The sequence below is a fragment of the Pleurodeles waltl genome, chromosome 3_2 (assembly GCF_031143425.1).
Source record: "Pleurodeles waltl isolate 20211129_DDA chromosome 3_2, aPleWal1.hap1.20221129, whole genome shotgun sequence".
In the NCBI taxonomy this organism is placed as follows: Eukaryota; Metazoa; Chordata; class Amphibia; order Caudata; family Salamandridae; genus Pleurodeles; species Pleurodeles waltl.
The window spans coordinates 183,380,328-183,398,415 of NC_090441.1; the positions used below are offsets into that span (position 1 = coordinate 183,380,328).

Here is an 18,088-nt window from a genome sequence, read left to right on the forward strand (position 1 = left end):
CCCTGTATGACATAGCCTTGTACAACACTGTCTTGCACTGTATTTGACAACAGTACACTGTATGATTTGAAGCAGGTTTTTATTAAAAAATAAAAACTATTCACTTTACAAAATCCCCAAATCCCAATTAGTTATAGTTATGAAAATGTATTCTTTCCATAAAAAACAAACTACACAAACATTAGAAATTCTAAAGTTATAGTTCTACCTTAAATTTATTATTTATTCACCACCTTCAAATTACTATAACTTGTGCAACTCCTAACGGTGTTGTCAATACGCTTTCCACACTACATTAACTATAACTTGTGCCTTTACGATGCACTGCTCATATTACATCACTTATACCATGTGAAATCATAGCTTTGATAGCGCTCTCAAAAGAATGTGAGCACTGTGCACAATAGAGTGGCGAGTTACAGTTAATGAAGTGTGGCTAGCGAGTTGACACCACTGTGTTTGCATGTACACGAGTTATAGTAGGTAATGGTGGTGCGCAAATTATAAATTTAAGATATAACTATTATTTTAGAATTTGTAATATTTTTATAGTTTAAGTTTGATTTGCATAGAAGAAGTAATTAACATTTTCTTAACTATATAGTTAAATGTTAACCTTTGGTTTTATTCTTTGACGATATTATATAATATATTACCTAGTGGCGGTCACAACGAGGTAGTTATAGTTAGGACCTAGGTTCTATTTTAAACATCTTTTTACTTGCCTATATCTTTGGCACCACTTGAAGAATCTTCACACAATTTCCCCAAACAATTCAACAGTCATGTCAGCCTCTGTCTGGTAAGTTTTGTGGTGATCCATCAAGTGGGGGCTGAGAAAAAGGGGGGGTGAAAAAAGGAGCGTTTCCAATGTTAATTCCCATAGGGTTTTTGAACAGAGGTAGAGCCTGAATCACTGGACAGAATGACACCAAATTGGGCAGAAAGGTAGCTCTTGGTCCAGAAAGAGCCCTTTTTTGTTCGTTGTAAATCCGTTCAGTAGTTTCTGAGAAATTAAAGAAGATCTATATTGGTATGTATAGTGACGCGAAGGCTCAGTGAACCTTCCTGATCTTGTGCTGAGATCTGATTGGCTGACAACACTTAAACCAGGAAGTGTTGCCAGCATTGTTGTGACTCGGCTTCAGCCAAGTCCCAGAAAAAAGATGAAAAACACAAGGATAGGGACACCTTGATCCCCTTAGCTCTGGTGCAGAGGGACCCACACAGAATAAAAAGGCATTTTACTTTTAATTTGTGGCAGAAATCGCAGTGGATCCATGGATCTGCTGAAAATTAAGAAAAAAAGAATGAAGCGTGAGCTCCCACGCTTGCTAAATCTGAAGCCCCCGTTTGGACCAAGTCCCTGGGTCATTGCCATTTTAATGCGGCCCTCTCCCCTGCCCCGGGGACTGCTGGCTCCCTGTGGCAAATATGCAGCCCCGGGGACCACTACCTCCCCAGGGCAAATAGGATGGTGGAGGGGGGCCACGCAGCCCCCCCTTGAGGAGCCAAAGATGGTCCTGGTTACTGTCACCCCCAGGGCCGGATCCTGCTATGTCCTGGGATGCCATCCCCAGGACATATCAGTTTTCTGGGACTTGGTGGGAGCAGACAGCTCCCACTAAGTCACAGCAAACACTCCACTCGGATGAAGTGAGAGCTGTCAAACAGCTCTCACTTCATGCAAGCAGAGGTTTTCTCTGTTTCCCTGCCTGCGGAGAGGCAGGCTGGAGAGCAGCGGAAACATTGCTCTCACAAAGAGGGAGCTGCTTTAGAAGTTCCTTCTCTGTGACAGCAATGCCGGCTCCCACAGGAGGTGGGGAGCCGGCTGGGATGGTGGGGGCCTTAAGGTTCCCTCCACGGTTCCCAGCATTTTCACTGGGTGCCGTGGGGGGCACCTAGGTCACATGGTTGGGCCCCAGGGGATTGGATCCCTTGGGCTGAGATCGGCCTTGGGGATGGAGGCCACGCGGCCCCTTCCTCCCCACAAAAAAAATAAATAATTAGGCCAGGCCCTGGGGATGGGGTTCTGGGGCCGAGATCGGCTTTGGGGGATGGGAGGGTGGGTGTAGCCCCATCCTCTAAAATAAAAAATCAATAACTAGGCTGGGAGCCAGGGGATTGGATCACTGGGGCAGAAATCGGCAATTGGAGGTATGCCCCCTTCACTAAAAAAAGAAAAAATATTTAGGCCACGCCCTAGGGGATGGGGACCCCCGGGCTGAGGTCGGCCTTGGGAGGGGGACCACATGGCCCCTCTCCCCAAAAACAAAAGAGTCGAGGCCCCAGGGGATATGGTCCCCGGGGCTTAAATCAGCCAAGGGAGGGGGGCATGCAGACCGGCACCCAACTACTGTTGTGTATGGCCAAAGGTTGTGCGCAGCACAGGGTTGGGTGGTTATAGGGGTTGGATGGAGGGACTGGTCAGGCCAGGCCCTGTGGCCAAACCCCACTCCGCACGGCCTTTGGCTGTGCACAGCACAGGTTGGGTGGTTATAGGGGTTAGCCGCAGCGACTGGCCGCAAGCCAGGCCTTTTGGACAACCCCACTGCGCATGTCCTTGGATTAACGTATAGTAATAAAAATTAATTTATGTTAAAAAAAAACAAAGAAATTCACTTAAAAAACAGAGGTTACTCGGACGTTATAGTTACGTTCACATTTTAAGCATACCAAGCCATAGAAATTCACCTGTTGTAGTTAGAATTATCTCAAGTAGCTATAACTCATGTCCTAAGCTAACTATAACTTTAGCCCTTGTCATGCACTGCTAATTACCCATAAATTACGGCAGTCATGACATCTTTGATAGCACCACTGATAATGTCAATGTAATATTTGCAGTAAAAAATGTTGCCAAAAAACTGTGCATGCCGGGGTCACGAGTTATAGCTAGTTACCTTAGAGCACAAGGATGTGTTAAGAAAGTCATTCATTCAAAGGCAACGCGTTTCGACCTCATGGTCTTCTGTGCACCATTATCACTTGAAACATAGAGGGGCATATTTAAGAGCCCCTAGCACCATTCTAATGCCACACCAGCGTTATTTGTCACACTAATTTGGCATTAGGCCAAAAACACTGCACCATATTTACAACCCTTTGCGTTACATTATGCCTGCGCCAGGTATAATGTATGCAAAGGGAGCGTTTCCCCGTTACGGTGGCCAAAAAAAAGGCGCAAGAATATCTAGGAGATTTCCTTGTGCCATTTCTTTCTGCACTTTTAATACCTGCTTAGACCAGGCGTTAAAAGTAGGCTTCCGTTGCTTACATTGGGCCTCTTGGTGCTTTGCAGGGTTAGTGTTGAATTTATGATGCCAATCCTACAAAGCGCAGGACGAGTGACAAAAATTCAGACACCAGTCCCCTAACTACCACAGTGGTGCGCTGTATTTTAAATAAAGTGCACACATGGTGGGGTTAGAGGGCAGGGCCACTTTTCTTAAATATGCCCCACAATTTTAAAACTGATACAAAATAATTGAATGTTCGGCTGTGCATGTGAGAGATGAAGGTCAATCCATATGGACTAGTTTGTTTAGGAAAGAGACTATAGGCAATAGCATCCTGCATGCTAGAAGTCACCACCTCAAGAATTTGAAATGGAGCCTTCTTTTTGGGGAACTGCTACGTGCAAAGCGTAATTGCAGTACAGAGCAGGATTTTGCCTTAAAACGTAAGATGGTGACCAGATTAAGAGCCAAGGGTACCCAGAAGGGGTTTTGGAGGCTGCAAGTGAGAAATCAAGGGGCTGGTCAAGAGAAAGCCTATTACAGAAGAAGCCAGTAACCAAGTCGTCCCATGATGTACGTCTTATTACCACTTACAGTTGCGAAACATCCAGATTTAAACACATGCTTTCAAAGCACTGATATATGGTGGAAGCAGATCCCATCATTGACAGACTCAAAACTCCATACCCTTTGGTTACTTATTGGAAGAGCAAATGTGGAATTTGTAAGGCGTGCAAAGACAGTTCTAATTAGAGGACATACCCATAGCCCACGGGGAAGCAAGCCAGAATAAACAAATTTATAACTTGTGGCAGCGATTTTTGTGTGTATGTCCTACAATTATTTTTGCAGCAGACTTTGGGGCTCATTATGAACATGCAGTGTTCATGCTGGTGGTCTAAACACAGACCGCCCCTATAATATACATTCCACTGGACAGGCGGGCCGAAATAGTGTTTCCGCTAGCCGGCCCAGCGGAATGCTAGGCCAGGACATTGCCGATGGCTCCACATGGAGCCATCGTCAATGCTGCAGTGCGGCGGGTGCAGCAGCACCCGTTGCACATATCAGTGACCTGCGCGATGGAGCTGTGCACGGGGGTCCCTGCACTGTCATGCCAAGGGGAAACCGCCAGGGAAAGGCTGGAGGAACAAGGGTTCTTTATCCGGAGGGCAGTGCTGCTTGCATCCTGTCGGATAGAGAAATCTCCCATTGTCAGGCTGCCTGTCAGTGGTAGCCTGGCAGTGGCACAGGGCCGCCTGTGGCGGACTTCCTTTGTTTATAATATGGCGGTGATTTCCGCCACCGCTGGCATGGCGGTCTGGACCGCCATGTTCATAATGTTCATAATGAGCCCCTATATGTTGGCAGTACCATCTTTCCCATTAGAAAGAGAATTTTGTAGCACTTGCCTGCAATCAGGAACTGTGATCCCAATTACCCAGTGGGACAACACTGGCACCTAGCCCATAACTAGTATGGAATTGATATGTTGCTGGAAGAATGGTAGGGGTAGGATGGATATCAGTGTGGAGATCCATGGTTGAGTTAACCAGTCTTAATCATCTGTCCATCCTAAGGGTGAGACAGTTTGTTGGATTTGGTGCAATCAAAGCCATATATGGGCTTCTCACAGCAAGGAAGAAGGGTGTCTTCAGACCCCTTGTGAGCAGTAGTAAATAATCTATTGATGATGAGGAATTAAACTGATCTGGAGGGTAGGTCATGTGCAAGGAGAGCCTGATCATATATACAGTGTGTTCCATAACATCAACAGCCTTAGCAATGATAGAGCTTCATGTAGGAGGCTGGACTGGCTTGTAGTGGGTACCAAGGGGTACTTACACCTTGCACCAGGCCCAGGTATCCCTTATTAGTGTAGAGGGGTGTCTAGCTGCTTAGGCTGATAGAAAAGGTAGCTTAGCAGAGCAGCTTAGGCTGAACTAGGAGACGAGTGAAGCTCCTACAGTACCACTAGTGTCACATGCACAATATCATAAGAAAACACAATACACAGATATACTAAAAATAAAGGTACTTTATTTTTATGACAATATGCCAAAGCATCTCAGTGAGTACCCTCACTATGAGGATAGCAAATATACACAAGATATATGTACACAATACCAAAATATGCAGTAATAGCAATAGAAAACAGTGCAAACAATGTATTGTCACAATAGAATGCAATGGGGGCACATAGGGATAGGGGCAACACAAACCATATACTCTAGAAGTGGAATGCGAACCACGAATGGACCCCAAACCTATGTGACCTTGTAGAGGGTCGCTGGGACTGTAAGAAAACAGTGAGGGTTAGAAAAATAGCCCACCCCAAGACCCTGAAAAGTGGGTGCAAAGTGCAACTAAGTTCCCCAAAGAGCACAGAAGTCGTGATAGGGGAATTCTGCAAGGAAGACCAACACCAGCAATGCAACAACAATGGATTTCCTGACAAGAGTACCTGTGGAACAAGGGGACCAAGTCCAAGAGTCACGATCAAGTCGGGAGTGGGCAGATGCCCAGGAAATGCCAGCTGTGGGTGCAAAGAAGCTGCCACCGGATGGTAGAAGCTGTGGATTCTGCAAGAACAACAAGGGCTAGAAACTTCCCCTTTGGAGGATGGATGTCCCACGTCGTGAAGAGTCGTGCAGAGGTGTTTCCGTGCAGAAAGACCGCAAACAAGCCTTGCTAGCTGCAAGGGTCGCGGTTAGGGTTTTTGGATGCTGCTGTGGCCCAGGAGGGACCAGGATGTCGTCAATTGTGTGAGGAGACAGAGGGGGCGTCCAGCAAGACAAAGAGCCCACTCATAAGCAAGCAGCACCCGCAGAAGTGCCGGAACAGGCACTACAAAGTGGAGTGAACCGAAGCTAACCCGAAGTCATGAAAGAGGGTCCCACGATGCCGGAGGACAACTCAGGAGGTCGTGCACTGCAGGTTAGAGTGCCGGGGACCCAGGCTAGGCTGTGCACAAAGGAAATCCGTGAAGAGTGCACAGGAGCCGGAGTAGTTGCAAAACATGCGGTTCCCAGCAATGCAGTCTAGCGTGGGGAGGCAAGGACTTACCTCCACCAAACTTGGACTGAAGAGTCACTGGACTATGGGAGTCACTTGGACAGAGTTGCTGAGTTCAAGGGACCTCGCTCGTCGTGGTGAGAGGAGACCCAGAGGACTGGTGATGCAGTTCTTTGGTGCCTGCGGTTCCAGGGGGAAGATTCCCTCGACCCACGGGAGATTTCTTCTGAGCTTCTAGTGCAGAGAGGAGGCAGACTACCCCCACAGCATGCACCACCAGGAAAACAGTCGAGAAGGCGGCAGGATCAGCGTTACAAGGTCGCAGTAGTCGTCTTTTCTACTTTGTTGCAGTTTTGCAGGCTTCCAGCGCGGTCAGCAGTCGATTCCTTGGCAGAAGGTGAAGAGAGAGATGCAGAGGAACTCTGATGAGCTCTTGCATTCGTTATCTAAGGAATTCCCCAAAGCAGAGACCCTAAATAGCCAGAAAAGGAGGTTTGGCTACTTAGGAGAGAGGATAGGCTAGCAACACCTGAAGGAGCCTATCAGAAGGAGTCTCTGACGTCACCTGCTGGCACTGGCCACTCAGAGCAGTCCAGTGTGCCAGCAGCACCTCTGTTTCCAAGATGGCAAAGGTCTGGAGCACACTGGAGAAGCTCTGGGCACCTCCCAGAGGAGGTGCAGGTCAGGGGAGTGGTCACTCCCCTTTCCTTTGTCCAGTTTTGCGCCAGAGCAGGGCTGAGGGATCCCTGAACCGGTGCAGACTGGCTTATGCAGAGATGGGCACCATCTGTGCCCATCAAAGCATTTCCAGAGGCTGGGGGAGGCTACTCCTCCCCAGCCCTAACACCTTTTTCCAAAGGGAGAGGGTGTAACACCCTCTCTCTGAGGAAGTCCTTTGTTCTGCCTTCCTGGGCCAAGCCTGGCTGGACCCCAGGAGGGCAGAAACCTGTCTGAGGGGTTGGCAGCAGCAGCAGCTGCAGTGAAACCCTGGGAAAGGTAGTTTGGCAGTACCCGGGTCTGAGCTAGAGACTCGGGGGATCATGGAATATTCTCCCCAATGCCAGAATGGCATTGGGGTGACAATTCCATGATCTTAGACATGTTACATGGCCATGTTCGGAGTTACCATTGTGACCCTATACATATGTTGTGACATATGTATAGTGCACGCGTGTAATGGTGTCCCCGCACTCACAAAGTCCGGGGAATTTGCCCTGAACAATGTGGGAGCACCTTGGCTAGTGCCAGGGTGCCCACACACTAAGTAACTTAGCACCCAACCTTTACCAGGTAAAGGTTAGACATATAGGTGACTTATAAGTTACTTAAGTGCAGTGGTAAATGGCTGTGAAATAACGTGGACGTTATTTCACTCAGGCTGCAAAGGCAGGCCTGTGTAAGAATTGCCAGATCTCCCTATGGGTGGCACAAGAAATGCTGCAGCCCATAGGGATCTCCTGGAACCCCAATACCCTGGGTACCTCAGTACCATATACTAGGGAATTATAGGGGTGTTCCAGTATGCCAATGTAAATTGGTGAAATTGGTCACTAGCCTGTTAGTGACAATTTGGAAAGAAATGAGAGAGCATAACCACTGAGGTTCTGGATAGCAGAGCCTCGGCGAGACAGTTAGTCATAACACAGGTAACACATACAGGGCACACTTATGAGCACTGGGGCCCTGGCTGGCAGGGTCCCAGTGACACATACAACATATATACAGTGAAATATGGGGGTAACATGCCAGGCAAGATGGTACTTTCCTACACAACCCCCCCCAAACGAAGGACAATAAGACTAGCCATGACCTGATGAGTCTTCATTGTCTAAGTGGAAATATCTGGAGAGTCCATCTGCATTGGAGTGGGTACTCCCAGGTCTATGTTCCACTGTATAGTCCATTCCCTGTAGGGATATGGACCACCTCAACAATTTAGGATTTTCACCTTTCATTTGTTTTAGCCAAAGTAGAGGTTTGTGGTCTGTCTGAACAATGAAGTGAGTGCCAAACAGGTATGGCCTCAACTTCTTCAGTGCCCAGACCACAGCAAAGGCCTCCCTCTCTATGGCAGACCGACGCTTTTCTCTAGGGGTCAACCTCCTGCTGATAAAAGCAACAGGTTGATCCTGGCCCTCAGAATTAAGTTGTGATAAGACTGCCCCTACCCCTAATTCAGATGCATCAGTTTGGACAATGAATTTTTTGGAGTAACAGGGGCTTTTCAGGACAGGTGCAGAGCACATGGCCTGCTTCAGCTCCTCAAAAGCTTTCTGACAGTTTGCTGTCCATAATACCTTTTTAGGCATTTTCTTAGATGTGAGGTCATTAAGAGGGGCTGCAATGGAGCCATAGTTCTTTATGAACCTCCTGTAGTACCCAGTGAGGCCTAAAAAGGCTCTCACCTGAGTCTGACTTGTAGGGGGAACCCAATCTATAATAGTTTGGATTTTCCCCTGAAGTGGTGCAATCTGTTCTCCACCTACCAGGTGTCCTAGATAAACCACTTTCCCCTGCCCTATCTGGCACTTTGAAGCCTTGATAGTGAGGCCTGCCCTTTGCAGGGCCTCTACAACTTTCCATAGGTGGACCAGGTGATCATCCCAGCTGGAGCTAAAGACAGCTATATCATCTAGATATGCTGCACTAAAGGCTTCCAGCCCTTGCAGGACTGTATTCACCAACCTTTGAAAAGTGGCAGGTGCATTTTTCAATCCAAAAGGCATTACTGTAAATTGGTAATGGCCTCCAATGGTTGAAAATGCAGTTTTTGCTTTTGCATCCTCTGATAACTTGATCTGCCAATACCCTGCAGTCAAATCAAAGGTGCTTAGATACTTGGCAGATGCCAGTGTATCTATTAGCTCATCTGCCCTGGGTATAGGGTGAGCATCAGTTTTGGTTACCTGCTTGAGACCTCTGTAGTCAACACAAAATCTAATTTCCCTTTTACCATCTTTGGAATGAGGTTTTGGTACAAGTACCACAGGAGAGGCCCATGGACTTTCAGAGTGCTCAACCACTCCCAGTTCAAGCATTTTCTGCACCTCTTGTTTTATGCAGTCTCTGACATGGTCAGGCTGCCTATAGATCTTACTTTTGACAGGCAAGCTGTCTCCAGTATCTATTGTGTGCTCACACCAAGAAGTGGTGCCTGGCACAGTAGAAAAGAGTTCAGAAAACTGACCCAGGAGATTTATGCAGTGGTCTTTCTGCTCAGCAGTAAGACAATCTGCCAAAACTACACCTTCCACTAGAGCATCTTGTTCTGTGGAAAGAAGATATCAGGGAGAGGGTCACTCTCTTCTTCCTGTCCCTCATCTGTTGCCATGAGCAGGGTGAGATCAGCCCTGTCATAGTAGGGTTTCAGGCGATTGACATGGAGCACCCTAAGGGGACTCCTGGCAGTGCCTAAGTCAACCAAGTAGGTGGCTTCTCCCTTCTTTTCAACAATTATGTGGGGTCCACTCCATTTGTCTTGGAGTGCTCTTGGGGCCACAGGCTCCAAGACCCACACTTTCTGCCCTGGTTGGTACTGAACCAAAACAGCCTTCTGGTCATGCCATTGCTTTTGGAGCTCTTGGCTGGCCTGAAGGTTTTTACTGGCCTTTTTCATGTACTCAGCCATCCTAGTTCTTAGGGCAAGTACATAGTCCACTATGTCTTGCTTAGGAGCTTTTAAAGGTTGTTCCCAACCCTCCTTTACAAGTGTTACAGGACCTCTTACAGGGTGTCCAAATAGGAGTTCTAAGGGGCTGAAGCCCACTCCTTTTTGGGGTACCTCCCTGTAAGCAAAAAGGAGGCAAGGTAACAGGATATCCCATCTCCTGCGGAGTTTTTCAGGGAGTCCCATTATCATTCCTTTGAGAGTTTTATTAAACCTCTCAACCAGTCCATTTGTTTGTGGATGATAGGGTATGGTGAACTTGTATGTAACACCACATTCCTTCCACATGGCCTTTAAGTAAGCAGACATGAAATTGCTTGCCCTGTCTGATACCACCTCTTTTGGGAAGCCCACCCTGGAAAAGATTCCCAGGAGGGCCTTTGCCACTGCAGGAGCTGTAGTGGTCCTTAGAGGAATTGCTTCAGGATATCTGGTGGCATGGTCCACTACCACCAAGATAAACCTATTGCCTGAAGCAGTAGGAGGGTCAAGGGGGCCAACTATGTCAACTCCTACCCTTTCAAAGGGAACCCCAACCACAGGCAGTGGAATAAGGGGTGTCTTTGGGGTGCCACCTGTCTTGCCACTGGCTTGACAGGTTTCACAGGACTTACAAAATTCCTTTGTGTCCTCTGACATTCTAGGCCAATGAAACAAGGGGACAAGCCTGTCCCAAATTTTCATTTGCCCCAAATGTCCAGCTAAGGGAATGTCGTGGGCTAGAGTTAGGAGGAACTTTCTGTATTCCTGAGGAATCACCAATCTCCTGGCAGCTCCAGGTTTTGGATCCCTTGCTTCAGTATACAAAAGGTTGTCCTCCCAGTAAACTCTGTGAGAGTCACTGACATCCCCATTTGCTTGTTTGACAGCTTGCTGCCTTAGACCCTCTAGTGTGGGACAGGTATGCTGTGCCACACTCAGCTCCTCCCTGGCAGGCCCCCCTTCACCCAAAAGCTCAGCAGTGTCTGCTTCCAGCTCCTCTGGTGTAGGTTCTGCACAGGGTGAACATTCTTCTTCTTCAGAAGTTGAATCCACTGTAGAGGGAGGGATAGTAGATAGTGTTTTACCTTTACTAACCCTAGCTTTAGGGAGCACTTGGTCCATTCTTCCAGGATCCAAGTCACCCTGTCCTTTTTGCTTTTTGACCTGAGCCCTGGTCAAAGCAAAAATATGCCCTGGAATGCTCAGCATTGCTGCATGAGCCTCCAACTCCACTTCTGCCCAAGCTGATGTCTCTAAATCGTTCCTTGGTAGACAGTCTACAGGTAAATCTGAGGCAACCACAACTTTCTTTGGACCAGTAACCCCCCCCAGTTGAGATTCACAACAGCCATGGGGTGGCTAAGAGTGTTGTTATGAGCATCAGTCACTCGGTACTGGTGACCAAGTAGGTGTTGTTCAGGGTGGACCAGTTTCTCTATTACCATTGTAACACTGGCACCTGTGTCCCTGTAGGCCTGAACCTCAACACCATTTATTAGGGGTAGTTGCTTGTACTTATCCATATTAAGGGGACAAGCAACCAAGGTGGCCAAATCAATGGCCCCCTCAGAGACTAACACAGCCTCTGTGGTCTCCCTAACAAGACCAACCCCAACTCAATTACCAAAAGTGAGCCCAGCTACTCCCTTGGATTGGCTATTAGTAGGTTTGCTCCCACCACCACTGCTATTACTAGGGGCACTAGGTGTAGCAGCAGGGGTTGTAGTGGTAGGAGGCTTGGTGCTTTTCTTTGGACAACTGGGATCTGTTGTCCAATGGCCTTTTAATTTACATAAATAGCGCCATGGTTTCTTTTCTTTGTTTTGATTTGAAGAGGATTTGGGCCCACCACCCCACCAGAGTGTTTTTGTGGGCATGATAAAGACTCATTTTTAGATTTGTTCCCACCCTTGTCAGAAGACTTACCATCCTTCTTCTTGCCATCCTTGTCACCCCCTGTATGAACTTTTCTGTTCACCCTTGTTCTGACCCATTTGTCGGCCTTCTTTCCCAATTCTTGGGGAGAGGTCAGATCAGAGTCTACCAGGTACTGGTGTAACAAATCAGACACACAATTATTAAGAATATGCTCTCTCAGGATTAAGTTATACAGGCTTTCATAGTCAGAAACTTTACTGCCATGTAACCACCCCTCCAAGGCCTTCACTGAATGGTCAACAAAGTCTACCCAGTCTTGTGAAGACTCCTTTTTGGTTTCTCTGAACTTCATCCTGTACTGTTCAGTGGTTAAGCCATAACCATCAAGGAGTGCATTCTTAAGAACTGTAAAATTATTGGCATCACTTTCCTTAACAGTAAGGAGCCTATCCCTACCCTTTCCACTGAAAGATAGCCATAGGATAGCAGCCCACTGCCTTTGAGGGACCTCCTGTACAACACAGGCCCTCTCAAGTGCAGCAAACCACTTGTTAATGTCACCCCCCTCCTTGAAAGGGGGAACTATCTTGTGCAGATTCCTAGAATCATGCTCTTTTGCAGGATGACTATTTGGAATACTGCTGCTGCCACCATGGGGTCCTAACCCCAACCTCTGCCTTTCTTTTTCTAAGTCAAATGCTTCCCTGTCTAGATCCAGCTGTTGCTTTTTAAGCTTCAGCCTGGACTCTTCCACTCTCAATCTATTGAGCTCCCTTTCTAACACTCTGTCATCAGGGTGGATGGGTTGGGCATGCCTTGACACAGAAGAATGGTGTGAATGAACAGAGGGAGACTTGTTCCTAAAAGATGGCACTCTAACATTCTGGCCTACAGAAGTAACACTCCTACTGTGATGAGAAGTAACACTCTTACTGTGATGTGAAGTCACATTAGTACCAGCCATGCTAGGCGGCTTGCTAGGGGGCAGGCTGGGAAGGTTCCCTTCTAGCTCTCTTACTGGGGGTGCCCCAGAGTCAGAGTGTGAACCATCAGCTAATTTCTCAACAGATGTGCCAACTAAGGTCTTATCCTGTTCAATGAGCATATTAACTAACAGTTCTCTTGAGGGATTCTTCCCTACCCCTAAACCTCTTTCAATGCAGAGACTCCTTGCTCCTTTCCAGCTAAGGTGATCATAAGCAAGTTTGGTCTGATCAACAGTTTGGCCTGTACCAGACATTATAGAAAAGGTTTAAGGGACAGAAAAAGAAAGAAAAAGTTTTCAGAACTTTTTAAAGGACAGAAAAAGAAAACTTTTAAAACTTTTTAAGAACTTTTTGAAAGTTTAGAGGTACTTTTCAGCACTTAGCAAGAAGAATAAGAGAAGAAAAGCAAAACTTTTTGGTTAGCTGTACATACACTGAACTTGTTTTGTATATTTTTCTCTTATGAAAAGTACAATATGACAAAGTGGTAAGTAGTTGCAAGTACTTATCCCACCGCTGCACAACCAATGTAGGAAGCTGGACTGGCTTGTAGTGGGTACCAAGGGGAACTTACACCTTGCACCAGGCCCAGGTATCCCTTATTAGTGTAGAGGGGTGTCTAGCAGCTTAGGCTGATAGAAAAGGTAGCTTAGCAGAGCAGCTTAGGCTGAACTAGGAGACGAGTGAAGCTCCTACTGTACCACTAGTGTCACATGCACAGTATCATAAGAAAACACAATACACAGATATACTAAAAATAAAGGTACTTTATTTTTATGACAATATGCCAAAGTATCTCAGTGAGTACCCTCAGTATGAGGATAGCAAATATACACAAGATATATGTACACAATACCAAAATATGCAGTAATAGCTATAGAAAACAGTGCAAACAATGTATAGTCACAATAGAATGCAATGGGGGCACATAGGGATAGGGGCAACACAAACCATATACTATAGAAGTGGAATGCGAACCACGAATGGACCACAAACCTATGTGACCTTGTAGAGGGTCGCTGGGACTGTAAGAAAACAGTGAGGGTTAGAAAAATAGCCCACCCCAAGACCCTGAAAAGTAGGTGCAAAGTGCACCTAAGTTCCCCAAAGAACACAGAAGTCGTGATAGGGGAATTCTGCAAGGAAGACCAACACCAGCAATGCAACAACGATGGATTTCCTGACAAGAGTACCTGTGGAACAAGGGGACCAAGTCCAAGAGTCACGATCAAGTCGGGAGTGGGCAGATGCCCAGGAAATGCCAGCTGTGGGTGCAAAGAAGCTGCCACCGGATGGTAGAAGCTGTGGATTCTGCAAGAACGAGAAGGGCTAGAAACTTCCCCTTTGGAGGATGGATGTCCCACATCGTGAAGAGTCGTGCAGAGGTGTTTCCGTGCAGAAAGACCACAAACAAGCCTTGCTAGCTGCAAGGGTCGCAGTTAGGGTTTTTGGATGCTGCTGTGGCCCAGGAGGGACCAGGATGTCGCCAATTGCGTGAGGAGACAGAGGGGGTGTCCAGCAAGACAAAGAGCCCACTCAGAAGCAAGCAGCACCTGCAGAAGTGCCGGAACAGGCACTACAAAGTGGAGTGAACCGGAGCTCACCCGAAGTCACGAAAGAGGGTCCCACGACGCCGGAGGACAACTCAGGAGGTCGTGCACTGCAGGTTAGAGTGCCGGGGACCCAGGCTTGGCTGTGCACAAAGGAAATCCTGGAAGAGTGCACAGGAGCCAGAGTAGCTGCAAAACATGCGGTTCCCAGCAATGCAGTCTAGCGTGGGGAGGCAAGGACTTACCTCCACCAAACTTGGACGTGGGAGTCACTTGGACAGACTTGCTGAGTTCAGGGACCTCGCTCGTCGTGCTGAGAGGAGACCCAGAGGACCGGTGATGCAGTTCTTTGGTGCCTGCGGTTGCAGGGGGAAGATTCCGTCGACCCACGGGAGATTTCTTCGGAGCTTCTAGTGCAGAGAGGAGGCAGACTACCCCCACAGCATGCACCACCAGGAAAACAGTCGAGAAGGCGGCAGGATCAGCGTTACAAGGTCACAGTAGTCATCTTTGCTACTTTGTTGCAGTTTTGCAGGCTTCTAGCGCAGTCAGCAGTCGATTCCTTGGCAGAAGGTGAAGAGAGAGATGCAGAGGAACTCTGATGAGCTCTTGCATTCGTTATCTAAGGAATTCCCCAAAGCAGAGACCCTAAATAGCCAGAAAAGGAGGTTTGGCTACTTAGGAGAGAGGATAGGCTAGCAACACCTGAAGGAGCCTATCAGAAGGAGTCTCTGACATCACCTGCTGGCAATGGCCACTCAGAGCAGTCCAGTGTGCCAGCAGCACCTCTGTTTCCAAGATGGCAGAGGTCTGGAGCACACTGGAGGAGCTCTGGGCACCTCCCAGGGGAGGTGCAGGTCAGGGGAGTGGTCACTCCCCTTTCCTTTGTCCAGTTTCGCGCCAGAGCAGGGCTGAGGGATCCCTGAACCGGTGCAGACTGGCTTATGCAGAGGTGGGCACCATCTGTGCCCATCAAAGCATTTCCAGAGGCTGGGGGAGGCTACTCCTCCCCAGCCCTAACACCTTTTTCCAAAGGGAGAGGGTGTAACACCCTCTCTCTGAGGAAGTCCTTTGTTCTGCCTTCCTGGGCCAAGCCTGGTTGGACCCCAGGAGGGCAGAAACCTGTCTGAGGGCTGGCAGCAGCAGCAGCTGCAGTGAAACCCCGGGAAAGGTAGTTTGGCAGTACCCGGGTCTGAGCTAGAGACTCGGGGGATCATGGAATTGTCTCCCCAATGCCAGAATGGCATTGGGGTGACAATTCCATGATCTTAGACATGTTACATGGCCATGTTCGGAGTTACCATTGTGACGCTATACATATGTCGTGACATATGTATAGTGCACACGTGTAATGGTGTCCCCGCACTCACAAAGTCCGGGGAATTTGCCCTGAAAAATGTGGGAGCACCTTGGCTAGTGCCAGGGTGCCCACACACTAAGTAACTTAGCACCCAACCTTTACCAGGTAAAGGTTAAACATATAGGTGACTTATAAGTTACTTAAGTGCAGTGGTAAATGGCTGTGAAATAACGTGGACGTTATTTCACTCAGGCTGCAAAGGAAGGCCTGTGTAAGAATTGCCAGATCTCCCTATGGGTGGCACAAGAAATGCTGCAGCCCATAGGGATCTCCTGGAACCTCAATACCCTGGGTACCTCAGTACCATATACTAGGGAATTATAAGGGTGTTCCAGTATGCCAATGTAAATTGGTGAAATTGGTCACTAGCCTGTTAGTGACAATTTGGTAAGAAATGAGAGAGCATAACCACTGAGGTTCTGGATAGCAGAGCCTCAGTGAGACAGTTAGTCATAACACAGGTAACACATACAGGGCACACTTATGAGCACTGGGGCCCTGGCTGGCAGGGTCCCAGTGACACATACAACTAAAACAACATATATACAGTGAAATATGGGGGTAACATGCCAGGCAAGATGGTACTTTCCTACACTTCACAATGACAAAACCTGCACCCAAACTGCCAGGACTCTCAAGGGCATGTCAGGACGAAATAATACAAATGCCAAACCATGGGTGTAAGAAATTGGATTATTATTTGGGGTGGGAGACTATCCACCTCAAAGAATAACCACAACCCTTGTGAGGATGAACATTTAAAGTAACTAAACTAACCTGAGCTCAAGCCCCTGGTAGCCATGGCACAGAGCAGAAAGGATTAAAGTAGGACAATATGTAAAGTATGTATGAAGTGCCACAACAGTAATAAGGTCAAAATGCAAAACAATAAACTTTTCTAACCAAATTTGAAAAACAGTGTACAATCTAATAAACACAATGACACCAAAATGACAAACATACAGTAAGAGAAACCAAAGCAAGGAAGTTTTAAAACAGGGTCCAGTCCAGGTCCATTTGCCACTGGTCAGCTTTGTACTTGTAGGAAAAGGCCTCTTGCAGCTTGTTGTCTCCCTGTAGCTACACAGGAAGTCAGACAAATGACCCTTGGAGTCTACTTCTTTGTCCTGGGCACAAGAGGAAGCAGGTCCAGTCCTTCAGGGCACCTTTCAGGTCACTGACTGTAGGTCATGTCCTCTTCTGACCTTCCACGGGTCCTAAAGTGTTCTGAAATTGATGCCTGGATGTGCTTCACATGCTTGGGGGTAACCTACTTCCCTTTCCTAACTAATGTAATTTGTCAGGGCATTTTCAAAGTGGTGAAAGCCTTTGGCCACACTAAACATGGGCTCTAAGCGCTGGCTGTATGTATGGGGAGTATTCTATGGGCCACTGCACACCCTGTACATTATGCTCAACTCGGAGGAGTCATCTCTGCCCATTCAGGTCAACCTATTTTTTTCTCCTGGAAGTTATTTCACACCTTTGTCACACCTATTAAAGGCTAATCACTTGCTAGGAGAAGTTGGAGAACTAATGCAAATTAGCCTCCAGGATCTTCAGACAGTAAAAACTTTGTAACGGTTATTTTTCCTGAATATTTATTAGAAAATCCAACTTCATCATTGAATTTGACTAATAATGAACTATAAAAAATAATTTTAAAATATTTTTTCTAGCTGGTCCCATCCCCAAGATGCAGTATTATTATTTTATTATGCACTCTGGTTTTCTACATTGGACAGCTAGGCCTATCACAATGGAAATGGCTTTTACGGCCTTGTCACTACAGGGAGCGGTAAGATTAACTTTCTACATGTGCCACATTTAAATACCATGCACCGTACTTTGTTCACTACAAGGCTAGTGTGGAATTTTGAGATTTGACCTATAGAATAACAGGTTAGTTTGCAAAATTCCTGTTTGGAGTGGGTTGCAGTCCGACCTACTACCTTGTGTCTATTAATGAGGTAGGTCACAAATTGTGACTTACTCTGATTGGATGATCTTACAGGAATGGCGACCTGTTGTTGTCAAAGACCATTGTGACATGAATAAATTTACAAACTACTAAAATATGATTGGTACATATTAGAAAACAATTTTACTGTCCCAAACAACCAAAATCACTGTTTGCAACTGTAAAAAGGTTTTATACATCAGGCCTGAGGTAATTCTGTGCCATTTTTTAAAACGGACATTCATTCATTTTATAATACAATTTTACAAATATACTGGCAAAATATATTTTACAGGAAATTGTGAAGAAAATTCCTGTCATTTTCCAGGAGCCCAGTGCCCCACCCACTTATCAGTAGCATTATACATCTTTGCAGCAGTAAATGAAGCATGTACTTAGAAGAACATTATATTCTGCTTCTTTAACACTGGGGGAGCTTACAATACAGCTG

General features: G+C 46.9%; 1 protein-coding gene across 1 annotated transcript in view; it reads left to right on the forward strand.

The window, feature by feature from the left end:
• Nucleotides 1–18,088, forward strand: part of LOC138286360 (embryonic protein UVS.2-like) — a 159,326-nt gene that overhangs the window by 49,535 nt on the left and 91,703 nt on the right. The gene's annotated exons all lie outside the window — the stretch shown is intronic.